Source organism: Esox lucius, chromosome 17 (assembly GCF_011004845.1).
Source record: "Esox lucius isolate fEsoLuc1 chromosome 17, fEsoLuc1.pri, whole genome shotgun sequence".
Classification (NCBI taxonomy): Eukaryota; Metazoa; Chordata; class Actinopteri; order Esociformes; family Esocidae; genus Esox; species Esox lucius.
The window spans coordinates 3,769,953-3,784,066 of NC_047585.1; the positions used below are offsets into that span (position 1 = coordinate 3,769,953).

The 14,114-nt window shown below is 41.3% G+C and overlaps 1 protein-coding gene across 14 annotated transcripts in view; it reads right to left on the reverse strand.

Annotated features, from left to right (window-relative positions):
- ptprt (protein tyrosine phosphatase receptor type T) overlaps window positions 1-14,114 on the reverse strand; it is a 287,950-nt gene that overhangs the window by 219,146 nt on the left and 54,690 nt on the right. The gene's annotated exons all lie outside the window — the stretch shown is intronic.

Here is a 14,114-nt window from a genome sequence, read left to right on the forward strand (position 1 = left end):
AATAACCCCCACCCTCTCCTCCTTCCAGGCCTGTCAAGGATAGGAGCAGAGAAAAACAGGAGCCATCGTTGGAGTCAGTAAAGGAGAGAGAATATCTAACGCAGACTTCCTTTGACTTAATTGATTCATATACAATACACATATATTGCCTAAACTTACATATGCTTGTTTAAATTACAACCCCTTTTCCCAAAAAGTTGGGAAGCTGTGTAATATACAATTAAGATACTTCTGTTCATCACTCAAAACTTTCCCTTTCAACTTTTTTTGGAAAGGAAATAAAAAGGTGCAGTGGTCGCTTAATGTTTTCCAGAGCTGTATATGCCCATCAAATTCAAAATGAACATATCTTTTTCAAAAGCAATGCCATGGTACATTTGATATGGTGTCTTTGTACTATTTTCAGTTAAATATAGGGATGAATGATTTGCACACCATTTCATTCTGTTATTTTTTTTGCATTTTATGCAGCGTCAGAACTTTTTTGGAACCGGGATCGTAGTTGCCAGAGGTCAATGGTCGTATATACTGTACTGTTTCTGACCATGAAGCCTTTGCCCTTCTAGTTCCTACAGCTGGCCTTGATGTCGGAGAAGGACACAGTGAACAATGATGAAAGGCCACTGATCTGATTCATGGTGGGCTGCTTTGAACACAGGCTTTGATGTGTTGTCCACATACTTTATTACAGTAAAGAACACATCCACAGACTTTTTGATGGATGTAATTTGAACGGAACCCTGTGTCACTGGGTGGAGATGAAAAACTAAATCCAGGAAACACTTAGGAACTGAGCGTGAAAATTAAGGAATTATGTCTCCTATAATTTTCCACTGAGTTCGATTTTCTTTGTACTGCACTGGTGCTTTTCTATGACAATAAAGTTGAATCTAATCTAAATATTAGAAATGTACACAATTGTGACTTGTCTATGTTGCACACTGCTGCAGCATGGGTTTGAATCCTGCCGTTCTCCTTTCTTGGCTCTGGATTTATATGCAAGTATTTAGTTGTACTTCACTTTAAACTGTTGGCCTTCCGTTAGCCCCGTACATGAGGACAAAATATAACTAAGTATTATAAAGAATCCTGATGTACAATGGGAGCTGAAAACACATGCTTTACCTCTGTATACTGGCTAATAAAGGTCACCCAATTTCCTTAGGCTTATTCAGTATAGTTCACACAGAGAGCAGAGCATCCACTCCTGCACAGGACCAACAACCGAATATAGCAAAAGGTAAATCTCAAATGGGCTTTCAGGCGAGCTGCTAGTCACTGTTCCCCGAGGCTCATAAGTTAAAAGCATATGGAGGTGAACATTCAACAAAGGGCATCGATGGCTCGAATTACAGACCAGACAAAAGAGCACTCAGGTGGAATCGCAATGCTATTTTGGCAGATAAGCGCAGGGTCCCTGTAGACCCCCTCGAAAAGGCAAACTGAACAAAATAAGTATGAGAGCATCCATTTCGTTACACCAGGCAATTACTATGACGAGCACTTGTGCATCTCGTTGGCTTTCCAGTGTATTGAGTTAGTAGTTGATATTGTCTGTTGTGAGGCATCTTCACCAGGGAAATAATTGGTCCACATACGAGATAGAGGCACATATAGTAATATATCAATTCTGAGGGGATGAGTTGAATGCAAAACACAAATTTGGGTTGGACCCGTTGGACCAGCGGAAATGGACAAATATCCCCATTTCTTTATATCACCTCATGCTGTTCTCATGCTGTGTTTTGTTCACCACACACAGTTAGTGCTTAGTCTATAGTGATTGGCCATACTCAATTTCTAAGTATTAAAACTTGAAAATGGGAGATGACACCACCAGTAAAAATCAGTGAGGGAGCAGGAATTTGTATTTCCTGCATATTTGTATTTGTATTTTACTTCTACATAGTGTTTGCTGCTGAGAACGGCCAGTGTCAACCAGTGTAGAAGTAACGTTAGGGTTGGCATCACTAGACATGGCACTACATTTATAAGTCAGTACATTTGTTTATTTAGGTTGTACTTATTAGCGCAGATTGTGATGTCAAAGGATACTTCGCAGTTTACTTTTGAATAATTGAGGTAATGTTAGCCTTCTGGCTAGCTGGCCTTAACGTTACTTTGCTGTCAATACCGTTGCCTCTTCATCGTCGTCATGTGAATGCATGAAATGAAATTCCAAATTCCAGAATCTATGTAACCTCAAGGATTAAAACAAGATAATTGAAATGTTTATGTGGAAATACTGTATCAGTAATAATAAGTTATTATTCAAAGTATGATATTAAAAAAGTTCATAATGTGTTTTTTCTTATCAGCAATTCAACTTGTTTATTTGTATGCTCCAAATCCCCCCTTAACCCCCCCCAGCCTACAGCAGAGGAACGGTGAAGGGGAGGAGTAGAGGGAGTGCTAAGGTCCTGTACGTATTACCATAGCATTCCATAGAAAAGATCCCCCTCACAGAAATAGGATACATTCCAATACTCTTTCAAATCCTGCACCTCCTCCTCGTTAATCATCCGTAGTGAAAAGGAGAAGCTCCCTTCTACGAACTCCACACAGAACTGCCAACATTATCAAAGAGAGCGATAGCCAGCGCCACAAACCTTAGTTTCATTAAACACACTTTAAGTCACAGACATGTCAGCATGCATTTATTTTAACAGCACTGAAACAGATGCAAAGAAACTGAGGAACCAAATCAAAATATGTTTTCATCTGCTCAAGGCCTCTGCTAGAAATTAAATGAGTAAATACATTGTGGGAGAGTCTACCTTGAAGGCAAAATGTGAAAGCACACATTTTAATATTATTGTTATCTAGTGAAAGGGGTGGGTGTGTCGCAAAGAAACACAATTAGATAAGAAAATAGCTGTCATCTGTAATCAGCATTTTAGTTTGACTGAAGCCATTGAGCTACTGTTTTTTCATTAACATGTAACACATTTCCCATGAAATACATCAAATAAAGATTGTTTATTATTTTTAAACTGTTTACATTAATTCAACAAAGCCATGCCTAATACACTAGGCTCATATTTGCAGTTATTAAATATATTCTACTCCTCTTAAAACTCTATATTCTCTCCCCTTCTGTGTGTGTGTGACTGGAATGCTGAAGTGGCGGCAGTACAGACAGTGAGTGAATGGACAGGGATAGACAAAATGTGCTTGTTGACCTAGGGGGATATGCAGACCACTTTGAAACAAGGACACAGTAAGACAGACAGTCAGTTAGACTGGGCCGCTACAGTCCATAGAGGCCGGTGAAAGAGACAGCTAAGGCCAAGCCATCTGTCTATTGCCCAGTCAGAACAAGGCAATTACACTAGATGCAGCCTTAACCTGAGAACTATAACTGGAAAGTAACTGATTACATTAATAACATTAATTATTTTCCTGTTTAATTACTTAATTCAGGCTTGTAATGTCAGGAACTGTCAAGAATAATTATACATAATTAGTGCTATCATGCATTCATGTTAGCACTACTTCATGAGGGTTGCTACTACTTACGCTAACTCATTTTAAAGTCTGCTGATATCAAATCAAAACCTTACTGCTTCTGCCAGGAAGCTTAAACTGGGCGGGTGTTGGATCTTCCATGACAATGATTCAAAGCACACCGCAAAATCAACATAAAAATGGCTAATTGATACAAAATCATGGTTTTGCCATGGCCATCCCAATCTCCTGACCTAAACCCCATAGAAAACTTGTGGGAAGGAAGAGGGCAAGAACAGAGGAAGAACAGAGTGTAACAAAAACACAGCCCTGGCTGCTGCTCTGCCTGAGCCAATGGTAAGATACTAGAATCGAGAGAGAAGATGATGGCTCTGGTAACCAAACTAACTGAGGAAGGCCGAAGAGAGATGCTGCCTCACCAGCCCCATAAGTTTACCAACCACCAGGGTCCTGAACACTTGTGTGGTGTCTGTTCACTGTGTCTCTACCTCATTATGTAAACACACAGCTGTGGTGTTATTTCCATTGGCCTTCAAGGAGAAATGTTCTTCAAGATAAGGCTCTATCTGATTCACGTACAAATACTATGTCATTCAATACTACAAAATCATCCTAGTAAAATATACCTCTGTGAACCGACAGTACAATCATTTTGCTACACGCGCAACAAAATATTCTATAACCTGCATTGTATGTGACCAATAAAATGTTGAAAAGGTGGGTACACATAAAGAACCAAATTGAATCCAGATATCCCAGATAAGAATGGTCCTGCATTTCTTTCCTTTACAGTGGCCTCTTCAGAATGACAGAGCTTATTACCGCGGCACAGGGTTATCAGGGTGTCAGCTCATAAACACAGTCAACTTCCTCAGGGTAAAATGTGATCCACTCTCTCTGGGGCCCATTACTTTCATATATGGTGGCTTTTAAAAATATTTTGTTAGTCTAAGAACAGCAGCCGAGTGAATTATGCTGCCCATTCCTGCAAGACTCTGGCCGTGCGTCAAACAAAAGTAATGTTGGGATACGGCCACAAGGCAGTTGGAGCGACATACTGATGGCTGATTCGCTTCATCACGAGACAAGCTCTTAAGATCCCCAGCAGAGGCAAAGTGATTTAAGGAGCAGGCCCACTTTGATTTAGAGCCCCTAATTGAAGTAGAGCCAAGGGCCTGGGAGTTGTGCAGCCCAATTGGTCTGAGATAATGGGCTTAAAGTGATGGGAAACAGCAGGCCGAGTTGGTGTTATGAGAAGGGCCTTTTTCTTTTAATGTAGCTGCACTGTCTAATAGGGCCAACCAGAAAAAAGTTTTGAAAAAACCCAACCATTGCGCTATTCTGTGTAATATTTTGACCCATTTCAAATTGAAATGACACTAAAGATCTAAATACTTGAATCCCATCAACATTTGTCTAGAATTCAGCAAGGAGACTCAACCCTAGGTGATCATGCAAATGCTTTTCATTTAATCACATTTTTGAGATACAGTGAGCAACACAAAGTCGTATTCTAATGGAAACAACAGACTCAGAATAAATATCCTCTTTGAGGGTTGATTTGTCTCCCGTGGTACCTGTGTTTACTGTCATCTCAAACATTAGAATCGTAGTCTGTGAGAGAGCATGCTCCCTAAGAGCAGATCTTACAGTACATGAAGATATTTAACATATTTAACAAACCATGAAAAAGACATCACTATGAATTTTGAGGAGACTATGCTTGACGCATTAAGCTACTTTCAAACTGTTAATAAAATGAATGCAGAGAAATGCACAGAAAACTATACATTTTAGGGTGGCACGATATTGGAAAAACCTGACATTGTAATATTTTGTTTTTCTTGCGATATACATTGCGATATGAAAAAACAGATGATATCTTCAGAAAGAGCTTTGGCTATCAACCTGACAGTCTGTATCCTTCATTCTTCCCCAGCCGCATCCTCTACAACTAAAATGTATGAAACTTGTGAAATGTTTTATATTTCAGAACAGGTTGCTAGGTAATAATATGTAACAGTAATAGTATAGCAATAGCAACAGTAGTCAAATAGAATGTGCAATTGGGCATGACTTACCAACTGCAAGATGCAGTCTGTGGCCAAAGCACTGTAATCTGGTCCACTTGTTCAGGGCGGCAGCCTTCACCATGTTCGCGGCATTTACTGTTGTTATACAGACTAGAAGACTCTCATCCAGGCCCCAATCAGCTAAAGCTTCACTCTCACTATGATCCTCTGGGAAAAATGCCGTTTGCAAACAGCGACTTTTCAGGTGGAAGTCCTCATTAATAAAGTGTATGGTCAGACTTATGTAGGTCCTTGCCATTCATGTGGATGTTACTTTGACACGTACCACCTACCCAAGCATTGTTGCAGACCATATGCACCCTTTCATGGTAATGGTATTCCCTGATGGCATTGGCCTCTTTCAGCACGATAATGCCCCCTGCCACAAAGCAAAAATGGTTCAGGAATGGTTTGTGGAACACAACAACGAGTTCAAAGTGTTGACTTGGCCTCCAAATTCCCTAGATCCCAATCCAATCGAGCATCTGTGGGATGTGTTGGACAAACAAATCCGATACATGGAGGCCCTACCTTGCAACTTACAGAATATAAAGGATCTGCTGCTAACAACTTGGTGCCAGATACCACAGCACACCTTCAGAGGTCTAGTGGAGTCCATGCCTCAACGGGTGTACTATACAATTTTATGTAGATTTAATGTATTTTGTTCCTATGTCTTGTCTCAAAAAAAAAAGAAAAAAAACAAGATAAGATTTTCAAACACATGCTAGCATTCTAAATATAATTAATGTACAAATGTATTGGATTTGGACTCGTTTTAGATTAATCCCATTTAGTCAATGAATTAATGGAACAAATTAATTTAATGGATATTGAGAGTTTTACAATTACAGTACAATGTTTTTTCTCTGTTAACCGTTAATATGAAAATACATATAGAATATACATTTTTCGGTTCCGTCAATGGCAAAATATTTATTTTTATAATACATTTTCCCATTAATCCTAAAATGCGTAACCAAAAATATACAATACATATTTTACACTTTTTTTCATATGGAATAAATGATTCTAATAAAATAATAATAATCATATATTATTCATATATTCATATATACTTTTTTCTATATGGAATAACTGTGTGTATATAAAATAATAATAACACATTATTTATATATTTATATACACTCTTCTCAATATGGGATAACTGAGTCTTCTGTTTTGAGATCCTAAGGCAGTGTGTTCACACGTGGCTGGAGAAAGAGCCTTGGCATAGACAGAAACCGAGGTGTTGCCACGAGAGATGGAGATGATTGACAGACATCTTGCTGTTGGCAACACTTCAATGTTGTCCATCACTCATAACTACTCGTCTGGGAAGCCATGTAAAATAGGCCAAGTCCACGGTGCGGGAAAGTAAGTCAGTTGACTAGTGAAAACAATGTGTCAGCATTGAGTGTGATGACCTAAGGGAGAGAGTAAGCAAGAAAGACAAGGGAGGGAGGGGAAGTGAGAGATAGATTGACAGAGAAAGTGAAAGATAGAAAGGGATAATAGCAATAAAGAGACAGAATGAGACAGAGATAGAGACAAAGAGATGGAGATGAAGAAAAATAAAAAGAGATATGGGGAGTGAGGCAGGTGTTCTTGGGGGTGTGGGGTCTCCACAGCGATGGGGGAGGGGTTTAAGTGAAGGAGTACTTGGTGCCGGGTGCCAGACTGCAGGGGTTTTTCCACAGGGTTTCTTCTTGGCAGCTTGTTCTCAGAGGATGGTACATGTTGCTTTAGTGCTGTGTGTAAACAACACTGATGCGTGCTGATACCTCCCCTCCCCACCACGGAGGCTTCCAGAACAAAGAGCTCCTGTGATGTTTGGAGGAGCCGTCTTGGATAGACAGTGTGAGGGGAGAGGGGAAAGTTGATACTGACAGAAAATGTGTGTATAGGTTTTACAAACCAGCACTTTGCATCCCACTGCAGGCTTGCCTTTGAAGCTAAGTATGTTCAGTCCTGGTCAGCCCCTGCATGGAAAACCAGATGTTGCTAGAAGTGGTGTTGCAGGGCCAGTAGTGAGCACTCTCCCCTCTGGTCAAAATATCCAATCCCAATGCCCCAGGGCACAGAAATTGACACAGCCCTGCATAGAGTGCTGTCTTTCAGATGGGGAGTTAAACAGCTGTCCTGACTCTCTGTGGTCACTAAATATCTCTGAACCAGTATAGTTCAGGGGTAGAGCATTGCGCAGGGTTCTGGGTTCAATTCCCATAGAGGACAAGTACAAAAAAAGTATGCACTCAGTACTATTAGTTGCTCTGGACAAAAGTACCTTCACAATGACTGCAATATACACTGATCAGCCATAACATTATGACAACCTGCCTAATATTATGTAGGTCCCCCTTTTGCTGCCAAAACAGCCCTGACCTGTCGAGGCGTGGACTCCACTAGACCTCTAAATGTGTGCTGTGTTATATGGCACCAAAACGTTAGCAGCAGATCCTTTAAGTCTTGTAAGTTGCGAGGTGGGGCATCCATGAATCGGACCTGTTTGTCCAGCACATCCCACAGATGCTCGATTGGATTGCGATTTGGGGAATTTGGAGTCAGCACCTTGAAATCGTTGTTGTGTTCCTCAAACCATTCCTGAACCATTTTTGCTTTGTGGCAGGGCACATCATCCTGCTGAAAAAGGCCAATACCATCAGGGAATACCGTTACCATGAAAGGGTGTACATGGTCTACAGCAATGCTTAGGTAGGTGATACATGTCAAGTAACATCCACATGAATGGCAGGACCCAAGGTTTCCCAGCAGAACATTGCCCAAAGCATCAAACTGCCTCCGCCGGCTTGCCTTCTTCCCATAGTGCATCCTGGTGCCATGTGTTCTCCAGGTAAGCGACACACATGCACCCGGCCATCCATGTGATGTAAAAGAAAACGTGATTCATCAGACCAGGCCACCTTCTTCCATTGCTCCATGGTCCAGTTCTGATTGTCATGTGCCCATTGTAGGCGCTTTCGGCAGTGGACAGGGGTCAGCATGGGCACTGTGATGGCAATTTCATCAATCAAATTAAATCAGCCATTTCATATAGTGGTTGTAATAATTATCGCATACCCATTTGTCAAGGGAAAGAGTAATTCAATTATTTATTGCAGAATTAGATAGTCTTGTTCATGAGGTTAAGGACCTAGTCTTCCTTAAACAACCTCAATCTCATCTCACTCAATTTCTTCTCACTGTAATGTTGGTTACAAGGTGATATATACATTGAAGGGTGTGTCTACTTAGCAAAGATCAGGTTTCCAAGACAGTAACCCTCATGCCAAATGGTCAATGTAAACATTCCTGTGGTTAGTAGAGGGCAACCTACAGATAGATAATCTAAACAGAGAAGTTTCTGTTGTTCTCATTATCGAGGCACATTCACTTCCAATGAAACATACATTCATATTGTAATTGTTAATGCTCTGATTCCACAGAACTTTTAAAGGAGGAAGTACCTTAGACAGAAATGTCCATAACAGCACCCTAACTGGTCTGCGGCTACACAGCCCAATACACAACAAACTGCGACACACTGTGTGTTCTGACACCTTTCTATCAGTACCAGGATTAACTTTTTTTGCAATTTGAGCCACAGTAGCTTTTCTGTTGGATTGGAACCACACCGCTCAGCCTTCGCTCCCCACATGCATCAATGAGCCTTGACCCTGTCGCCGGTTCACCACATTTCCTTCCTTGGACCACTTTGATTGGTCCTGACCACTGCAGACTGGGAACACCCCACAAGGGCAGCAATTTTCACCTTCACTTGCTGCATAATATTTTCTAACCACTGACAGGTGCCATGATAATGAGATTATCAATGTTATTCACTTCACCTGTCAGTGGTCATAATATTATGGCAGATCGGTTTATACAGTATCCCATGGCACTTATCTTAAGAATTGAGAGGTTAACCCTGGCAACATTTCCAATATCTTCCTTGGCTTACAATTGTTTCTTACATCTCCTCTTCTCCCCATAACAAAGAAAATGTATCTAAGGTTTTTAAGTAATATATTTACAAAATGAATGTAGCCAATAAAATATGAAGTTTAGCTGAATGACAAAAATGTAAATGTACAGATTGTTTCTTTAGTAGTAAATAAATAGAATCTACCGATTTTGTGGGGACATTTCGCCATCCCAATGACAAAAAGGCTTTTTTTAGGTTAGGGGTTAGGTGTACATTTGTGTGAATGTCCCTGTTAGACACACAATCGCGCACACCCTTGGGTTTGACATTCTTCACAGATCCTAATTTACATAAACACAATTTAAAAGTTGTTCCAGGGCACAGAGGTAAAATGTGTTTGTGCCCTTTCACTGTCAAGGATCGGGTGTTCATGTCATCAATCAGTGTCAAAATAATGACATATCACAAAACATTTCAGTTATGCTATTGCTCTTCAAAACCCTGTATGAGCTTGGTGACTGAACCCTCTCATGTAGGTGACCTAAGCCTGACATTTAAAGAAAAACAGAGCAGAGGGAATAATCCCAGAATTCTGTATAGGAAACCGCTACATCCTTTTCTTATCTACTAGTCACAGCGCACGGCCTCACAATGACAGCTGCCTCGTCGACTATAATTTATTCTGGATTTACTCAGGAGGTGATAATCCATTTATCCCCATAATAATGTTGGAGAGAATGATGCTGTATCCAGCTGGGATCTGCTGTATCCACTGAAGGAGCCTTCACGATTTTGGTGGGGATGAACGACCCATTCGATTAGCCCTTTGACCGTAACTCTACCTGCATTACGGCTCTGCTGTGAATTCTGTTAAAAGTCAGACATGTTAAAGAAGCAGGGGTCTGTTGGGAATCAGGTTGCCCAGCCCACTTAATCAGCCCTACTACCTAGGCTGTCCGTATGAAGCCATGACGTCATCTAGCAAGGTGCAGCATCAGAGATTTGAGAAACCTTTGGTTTGGATCTCTGCAAATGAACGTGTAAAGTAACACTATAAAACATTAATTATAGAACCATGTTGAAAAGAATAACCCGAATCTGCAATAAATTGAGTTTATCTGAGCAATGATTTAGTAATACAGGTGACTAGTCACTTGTTTTTCAATAGAAATTCGACTTCAGTTCATGCAATGTACTTTCTATTATTAATAGTTGACAAACTAAATCAACTACCTAGCCCCGGTGTCCCAAGCATAACCTAATACCATACAGCAGACCTACTTGGGCATGGCTTGAATGGAACAGTACTACACAACCACTAACAAATATGGTCTTACACATTAGGGATTTTGAGATTAAAATGTGTTTGCTTAAGAAAGCATGGGAACAAAATTAGCTGTTATCATGATTGGTCTTAACCTTATATGTTTAATCATTTTATTGTATCCCTCCTTCAAAATGAGATGGTCACTGCAGATTATGATAGAGTGAGGGGAGCGTGCCCCCCTTTCTGTGTCAGTTTCTCATCAACGTGGCCCCCTCTAGACCCCTCAATTGCATGATACGCTTAAATCAGAAAAACGCAATCAAGTCCAAAAGCCACACAAGTGCACTCAAATCACCACCAAGAACCAAAAAGTAGACAAGCCATTTAACCCCTTTATCCTCATCAGTCTGGCAAACCAGGAACACAAGGCATTGATGCAACTGGGCTGATGTCGACAACATATAATTCAAAAATCCATTACTAATCCCAGAGACTTTGGCACTGGAGGCTTCAAACTCCAGTTTCCCCCCAAGGAGCAAACATATGTCACACCGAAATGACGGGCCTCAGCCATGCTTCTGGTGATTGGTTTTGATTGGTTTTCAGTCAGACCTCCACTTGAAGATGTTGCAATGAGACTGAATCAGAGACTGAATATCGGGGAGAAGCGCAATTGGGCAGGGAAAGCTAGCATTTATAAACCCCTTGTCCATGCTCACTCTGCAGTCAATCTCTGACAATATCAATGATGACAGCCACATTCGTGTGTCGATGTGGGCAGTGGCAATAAAATGCTGAATGGGTTACAGTTCTTGCCCTCTCTTGAGAAGCTCCATTGCACATAAAGTCCTCTGAGATATGGGACACATCCTACCGGATATCAATTTAACAGGCCATTTGAAGGGGTTAGAGAGTGAAACATCAATTAGTGCAATATTAGTACTCAATGATGGCAACAGCTTACAAAGCTCAATAATATTACTTCAAGAATATGACTCTATTCCCTAAAGTCCCCATCACCAACTTCACTAGCCAGGCAATAGTAATCAGCAGGTTGGGGGCAAGGTGGCCTAGTGGTTAGAAACAGTGTTTCCCAATCATGTTCCTGGGGACCCCAAGGGGTGCACATTTTAGTTTGTGCCCTAGCACTCACAAACTTAATTCAAATGTTACTCTACCACTTACACACTTGATTGACATAATCAACCTAATCATCAAGTCTTTAATCAACATAATCATCAAGTATTTAATTTGAAACACGTTTTGAGTACTAGGGACTAAAAAGTGCACCCCTTGGCATTCCCAGGACCAGAATTGGGAAACACTGGGTTAGAATGAAAAGCCAGTAGTGAAAGGTATCTGGTTAAAATTTCCAATCCGTCTAAGTAATGCAATGCGCTCAGCCCTAGTTGCTCATGTAAGATACCCTGGATAAGTAGGGATTCCAAATTATTAAAATGTGTAATCAAATGTCTACAACTAAAAGACTTGTCAGTCCTCAGTCCTGGACTAAGAAACATTCTCTGTGGAGAACTTCTATTTAAATCTTATTTTAGTATAGGAACTCTGTATGGAACCGTTCCAAAACAATTTCCATAGTAACAAAAGACCAAAAGTTATATTGCTTCTTGGTTGTCAACAAAGGCACTGGAACCGAAAGCCCCTACGTTGACGAGTCCCTCCATCCCGAGAATATAACAGACCATAAAATAACTCAACGCTGCAGTAGTATTGTGAAAGTTGAGTTGAAAACCACGGGAGGAGAGCTTAGACCTGATAAGGCTCGTTTGCTCAGCGTGTCATCGGTGTCTTGAAAGAAATGTGCCGAGGCAGAGTTTGGTCTGTCTCAGAGACTTTGTGTGACTGCTCAACCTCTTCTTAACTCCACCGACAGATCTCCCTTGCCAGCTAATACGCTGGCGCCCCAAAATGAGAGAAACCCTGTGGTGTTAGAAAAGGTGAAGGAAGAAAACAAACAGAAAAAAACCCAGCTGAACCCATTCCCTCCAAAGGGCCCTCCTTTTGAAGCACTGAGAGGGCCCTGGTAACAAGGAGCACCGTTAGGGATGACTTATATGCACAGACATTCCACTTTCATTATCCCTCCTGCAAGAAAGCATTAACATTTATCCATTTCCACCTGAGCCTCTCCTAAGTCTCCCTCTGTCTCTTTCTTTACTCTCGCTCTCTGTCCCTCTGTTTTCTGTCGGCCTTCCTCTCCCCCTCTCCCCTCAGCTGTTGTGGGTGACTCACACAGATTCACACATATGTGCCCTCTCGCACGCATACACTTGTGAACACACGCACACAAACACGATGCCCCAATTTCCTTTGATTAGACTCTCCTATCCCGATGACACGGATAAGAAGGCAGATGGCGGTTTCCTGTTGTTTATTTATAACCAACCTTTATAACCAACCTCAGATTTTTTAATCTGAAGTGGCCTGTTTTGCCATTACGAGAAAACAAGATTTTGAATATGTTGTTTTCAGTGCTTTGGATTTCCCCACGACCTGAATTCGCAGCAAATGCTCAAAGTTGGCCCAGTTGCCTTTCCTGTGAAATCCACAGCATGCTTTGCTCAGCAGTCAGCACAGCGGATGGGGTACAACAAACTTTGCTCACAGCGATATGTACAGTGCATATTACAACAGGCCTCTAACACAGTATAGGAGATATGTGGCCCAAATACCACCTTGGTCCCTGAGTAGTGCCCTCCTTTTGACCAAAGCGTATAGGGGCTCCCGTAAGGTCATAAGAGGTGCATTTGGAGGGAGGTTGTCTGTTGGACCCTTACTGGATTCATGTCTGTGACATAACACCGGATGGCTCCCCTTGGTGTGCTGACATGAACAGCCCTACAGATGATCAGTGAGGCAGATAGACAGGCGGCCTGATTGCCATTTGTCTTTGACAGGATCGCCGTGGAGCGGCCCCGGGTTGTGTCAAGCAACTTCCCCGCCTGCTCAGACACAGACTGAGTGACGGGGATAAGGGGAAGTAGGTGGGGGAGAGAGAAGGTGGAGACAGAGGAGAGAGAGGGAGACAGAGTAGACAGAAAGACAGAGAGAGAGTGAGACAGAGGACAGAGAAAGAGAGAAGAGACTGTGGTGAGGGAGCGAGAGAGAGAATGAAAGTAAAAAGACATCTTACTATCGAGGATAGTGAGAACATGATGATAGTGACAACCTGATAGAACAGGATGATAGTGAGAACATGATAATAGTGAGAACACAATGATAGTGATAACACGATGATAGTGATAACACAAGGATAGTGATAACACAAGGATAGTGATAACACGATGATAGTGATAACACAATGATAGTGATAACATGATGAAAGTGATAATACAAGGATAGTGAGAACACGATGATAGTG